Source organism: Caretta caretta, chromosome 5 (assembly GCF_965140235.1).
Source record: "Caretta caretta isolate rCarCar2 chromosome 5, rCarCar1.hap1, whole genome shotgun sequence".
Lineage (NCBI taxonomy): Eukaryota > Metazoa > Chordata > Testudines > Cheloniidae > Caretta > Caretta caretta.
In genome coordinates, this window is record NC_134210.1 from 136,904,284 (window position 1) to 136,910,341 (window position 6,058).

Genomic DNA, 6,058 nt, shown 5'->3' on the forward strand with positions numbered 1-6,058 from the left:
GAGTACCATACAATTTCTTAGTAAAACCTTTATTAAACACATAAACTATTGTAAATAGTTTTTGGAATACTTATGAATAATTTCTTAAACAAAAGCTAGTAAACTGGATGTAGTAAATTTCCTGTTCTCTCTCATACAGACTTCCCCACTTTGTTGCTATTCTATATTTCAATGCAAGGTTTCAACATGACGTTTACACTTCTGTACGTTGGTGCACACAAACACGCTAATGTTTTTTCAGGTGATTTTTTTTAGTCTTTATAGAGTGACCATGATTTATATAGGGTGTCGTCTGCACTCTTCTGAGCTTGAAAATGGAAAAACCTGAGTTGCAGCCCAACTCTTTGGAGCCTTGTCAGCAAACAAAAGTCTGGGGACCCTACCAGCTAGCAGCGTTCCAACCCTCGAGTTAATAGTTGACTGGCTCACTTGTTGGTGAGACAGAAATCTGTAGTCTGTACCATAGAGCTTTTGGGATCAGCATATCCACTATCCATTCCCTGGATCTCTAAGACTCTCATTCTGTAGAGCACGAGCTTTTTCCCATGAGCCAAGTCAGGTAAGCGTATACAAACCATCACCTCACTGAGCTCTGCCCCGTTCTCTCTTTAACTGGGGCAAGATTGCAGTTTAACTCAATTAGCTAATCGCTAAATGTAGGTTCCATTGTCTCTGTAGCCACTAGGTGTGACAAATTCTCCCTTCCCAGATCCTCCCTCTAGGTCTGTAAAACACACTACCCTGGAGTCAAACATTATTTAATAGACTGCTTCCTTAATAAGGAAAGCTGGACTAGCGCTCACCTGTGTCCTAAGTGGGACAGGGATAGGGACCCAGCCCTTGCAGCAGACATGTCTTGGTCCTGTATGGGTCAGCCATTAAGTCCACAGGGCTATCTTTAACTCCTGTATTTATAACCTTTCCCCTCAGAATCTGGCTATATTCTCAGATGATAAATAGCATGGGACCTTCAAGCCTGCTTGCCCTAAATGAAAACCTCTCCTACAACTTCTTAAAATAAGTTCCTGAGCATGTGTAGCAACTGCCACACCCTATTTCTGAATGTTCCTGGTCCTCTCTTAGTGAGTCCCTCTGCCCTGCGGTTTGCAGATGTGCAGACAGAGACTTCAAACAGAAACCTGTGATTCCTTTCTTTGTGCCAAAAAGTCAACTACACTATAAAGCATGTGGGTTGCATCTGTTTTCAAATCTGTAATGGGCTGAGATGGAAATGAGGAGAGCTTTCATCATCATCCCTTTTGGCTCCAGGATATTGGAGATGCTTGACATTCTAAGGGTATGTCTACACTACGGAATAAGGTCGAATTTATAGAAGTCGGTTTTTTAGAAATCAATTTTATATATTCGAGTGTGTGTGTCCCCACAGAAAATGCTCTAAGTGCATTAAGTGCATTAACTCAGCGGAGTGCTTCCACAGTACCGAGGCAAGCGTCGACTTCCGGAGTGTTGCACTGTGGGTAGCTAACCCACAGTTCCCGCAGTCTCCGCTGCCCATTGGAATTCTGGGTTGAGATCCCAATGCCTGATGGGGCTAAAACATTGTCGCGGGTGGTTCTGGGTACATATCGTCAGGCCCCCGTTACCTCCCTCCCTCCGTGAAAGCAAGGGCAGAGAATCGTTTCGCGCGTTTTTTCCTGAGTTACCTGTGCAGACGCCATACCACGGCAAGCATGGAGCCCACTCAGGTAACCATCACCGTATGTCTCCTGGGTGCTGGCAGACGTAGTACTGCATTGCTACACAGTAGCAGCAACCCATTGCCTTCTGGCAGCAGACGGTGCAGTACGACTGGTAGCTGTCCTCGTCATGTCCGAGGTGCTCCTGACCGCATCGGCTGGGAGCGCCTGGGCAGACATGGGCGCAGCGACTAAATTTGGAGTGACTTGACCAGGTCATTCTCTTTAGTCCTGCAGTCAATCCTATTGAACCGTCTTATGGTGAGCAGGCAGGCGATACGGATTGCTAGCAGTCGTACTGTACCATCTTCAGCCGGGCAGGCAAGAGATGAGGATGGCCAGCAGTCGTATTGTACCATCTTCTGCCGGGTAGGCAAGAGATGAGGATGGCTAGCAGTCGTATTGTACCATCTTCTGCCGGGTAGGCAAGAGATGAGGATGGATAGCAGTCATACTGTACCATCTTCTGCCGAGCAGCCATGAGATGTGGATGGCATGCAGTCCTTCTGCACCGTCTGCTGCCAGCCAAAGATGTAAAAGATAGATGGAGTGGATCAAAACAAGAAATAGACCTGATTTGTTTTGTACTCATTTGCTTCTCCCCTCCCCTGTCTAGGGGACTCATTCCTCTAGGTCACACTGCAGTCACTCACAGAGAAGGTGCAGCGAGGTAAATCTAGCCATGTATCAATCAGAGGCTAGACTAACCTCCTTGTTCCAATAAGAACAATAACTTAGGTGCACCATTTCTTATTGGAACTCTCCGTGAAATCCTGCCTGAAATACTCCTTGATGTAAAGCCACTCCCTTTGTTGATTTTAGCTCCCTGAAGCCAACCCTGTAAGCCGTGTCGTCAGCCGCCCCTCCCTCCGTCAGAGCAACGGCAGACAATCGTTCCGCGCCTTTTTTCTGTGCGGACGCCATACCAAGGCAAGCATGGAGGCCGCTCAGCTCACTTTGGCAATTAGGAGCACATTAAACACCACACGCATTATCCAGCAGTATATGCAGCACCAGAACCTGGCAAAACGATACCGGGCGAGGAGGCGACGTCAGCGCGGTCACGTGAGTGATCAGGACATGGACACAGATTTCTCTGAAAGCAGGGGCCCTGCCAATGCATGCATCATGGTGCTAATGGGGCAGGTTCATGCTGTGGAACGCCGATTCTGGGCTCGGGAAACAAGCACAGACTGGTGGGACCGCATAGTGTTGCAGGTCTGGGACGATTCCCAGTGGCTGCGAAACTTTCGCATGCATAAGGGCACTTCATGGAACTTTGTGACTTGCTTTCCCCTGCCCTGAGGCGCATGAATACCAAGATGAGAGCAGCCCTCACAGTTGAGAAGCGAGTGGCGATAGCCCTGTGGAAGCTTGCAACGCCAGACAGCTACCGGTCAGTTGGGAATCAGTGGAGTGGGCAAATCTACTGTGGGGGCTGCTGTGATGCAAGTAGCCCACGCAATCAAAGATCTGCTGATATCAAAGGTAGTGACCCTGGGAAATGTGCAGGTCATAGTGGATGGCTTTGCTGCAATGGGATTCCCTAACTGTGGTGGGGCCATAGATGGAACCCATATCCCTATCTTGGCACCGGAGCACCAAGCCGCCGAGTACATAAACCGCAAGGGGCACTTTTCAATAGTGCTGCAAGCTCTGGTGGATCACAAGGGACGTTTCACCAACATCAACGTGGGATGGCCGGGAAAGGTACATGACGCTCGCATCTTCAGGAACTCTGGTCTGTTTCAAAAGCTGCAGGAAGGGACTTTATTCCCAGACCAGAAAATAAGTGTTGGGGATGTTGAAATGCCTTTAGTTATCCTTTGGGGACCCAGCCTACCCCTTAATGCCGTGGCTCATGAAGCCGTACACAGGCAGCCTGGACAGTAGTCAGGAGCTGTTCAACTACAGGCTGAGCAAGTGCAGAATGGTGGTAGAATGTGCATTTGGACGTTTAAAGGCGCGCTGGCGCAGTTTACTGACTCGCTTAGACCTCAGCGAAACCAATATTCCCATTGTTATTACTGCTTGCTGTGTGCTCCACAATATCTATGAGAGTAAGGGGCAGACGTTTATGGCGGGGCGGGAGGTTGTGGCAAATCGCCTGGCTGCTGGTTACGCGCAGCCAGACACCAGGGCGGTTAGAAGAGCACAGGAGGGCGCGGTACGCATCAGAGAAGCTTTGAAAACCAGTTTCATGACTGGCCAGGCTACGGTGTGAAAGTTCTGTTTGTTTCTCCTTGATGAAACCCCCTGCCCCTTGGTTCACTCTACTTCCCTGTAAGCTAACCACCCTCCCCTCCTCCCTTCGATCACCGCTTGCAGAGGCAATAAAGTCATTGTTGCTTCACATTCATGCATTCTTTATTCATTCATCACACAAATAGGGGGATGACTACCAAGGTAGCCCAGGAGGGGTGGTGGAGGAGGGAAGGAAAATGCCACACAGCACTTTAAAAGTTTACAACTTTAAAATTTATTGAATGCCAGCCTTCTTTTTTTTGGGCAATCCTCTGTGGCGGAGTGGCTGGTTGGCCGGTGGCCCCCACACCGCGTTCTTGGGCGTCTGGGTGTGGAGGCTATGGAACTTGGGGAGGAGGGCGGTTGGTTACACAGGGGCTGTAGTGGCAGTCTGTGCTCCAGCTGCCTTTGCTGCAGCTCAACCATACACTGGAGCATACTGGTTTGGTCCTCCAGCAGCCTCAGCATTGAATCCCGCCTCCTCTCATCACACTGCCGCCACATTTGAGCTTCAGCCCTGTCTTCAGCCCGCCAATTACTCTCTTCAGCCCGCCACCTCTCCTCCCGGTCATTTTGTGCTTTCCTGCACTCTGACATTATTTGCCTCCACGCATTCGTCTGTGCTCTGTCAGTGTGGGAGGACAGCATGAGCTCGGAGAACATTTCATCTCAAGTGCGTTTTTTTTTTCTTTCTAAACTTCACTAGCCTCTGGGAAGGAGAAGATCCTGTGATCATTGAAACGCATGCAGCTGGTGGAGAAAAAAAGGGACAGCGGTATTTAAAAAGACACATTTTATAAAACAGTGGCTACACTCTTTCAGGGTAAACCTTGCTGTTAACATTACATACATAGCACATGTGCTTTCGTTACAAGGTCGCATTTTGCCTCCCCCCACCATGTGGCTACCCCCTCAACCCTCTCCCCTTCCTGTGGCTAACAGCGGGGAACATTTCTGTTTAGCCACAGGCAAACAGCCCAGCAGGAATGGGCTCCTCTGAGTGTCCCCTGAAGAAAAGCACTCTATTTCAACCAGGTGACCATGAATTATATCTCACTCTCTTTATCACAGAGAGATAAAGAACGGATGTTGTTTGAAAGCCAGCAAACATACACTGCAATGCTTTGTTCTTCAATGATTCCCGAGTATGTGTTACTGGCCTGGAGTGGTAAAGTGTCCTACCATGAAGGATGCAATAAGGCTGCCCTCCCCAGAAACCTTTTGCAAAGGCTTTGGGAGTACATCCAGGAGAGCCGCGAATGCCAGGGCAAATTAATCCTTTCACATGCTTGCTTTTAAACCATGTATAGTATTTTAAAAGGTACACGCACCGGAGGTCCCTTCTCCGCCTGCTGGGTCCAGGAGGCAGCCTTGGGTGGGTTCGGGGGGGTACTGGCTCCAGGTCCAGGGTGAGAAACAGTTCCTGGCTGTTGGGGAAACCGGTTTCTCCGCTTGCTTGCTGTGAGCTATCTACAACCTCATCATCATCATCATCTTCTTCGTCCCCAAAACCTGCTTCCGTATTGCCTCCATCTCCATTGAAGGAGTCAAACAACACGGCTGGGGTAGTGGTGGCTGAACCCCCTAAAATGGCATGTAGCTCATCATAGAAGTGGCATGTTTGGGGCTCCGACCCGGAGCGGCCGTTCGCCTCTCTGGTTTTCTGGTAGGCTTGCCTCAGCTCCTTCAGTTTCATGCGGCACTGCTTCGGGTCCCTGTTATGGCCTCTGTCCTTCATGCCCTGGGAGATTTTGACAAAGCTTTTGGCATTTCGAAAACCGGAGCGGAGTTCTGATAGCACAGATTCCTCTCCCCAAACAGCGATCAGATCCCGTACCTCCTGTTCGGTCCATGCTGGAGCTCTTTTGCGATTCTGGGACTCCATCATGGTCACCTCTGCTGATGAGCTCTGCATGGTCACCTGCAGCTTGCCACGCTGGCCAAACAGGAAATGAGATTCAAAAGTTCGTGGTTCTTTTCCTGTCTACCTGGCCAGTGCATCTGAGTTGAGAGTGCTGTCCAGAGCGGTCACAATGGAGCACTCTGGGATAGCTCCCGGAGGCCAATACCGTCGAATTGTGTCCACAGTACCCCAAATTCGAGCCAGCAAGGCCGAT

The 6,058-nt window shown here is 49.6% G+C and overlaps 1 long non-coding RNA gene across 1 annotated transcript; it reads right to left on the bottom strand.

Annotated features, from left to right (window-relative positions):
* Window positions 1-4,152: 4,152 nt before the first annotated feature.
* Window positions 4,153-5,430, bottom strand: LOC142072071 (uncharacterized). Its single transcript, XR_012668335.1, has 2 exons — window positions 5,273-5,430; window positions 4,153-4,691 (listed from the first exon to the last, which is right to left on the bottom strand). It is a non-coding gene; the product is annotated as an uncharacterized LOC142072071 (long non-coding RNA).
* Between the last annotated feature and the right edge of the window lie 628 nt (window positions 5,431-6,058).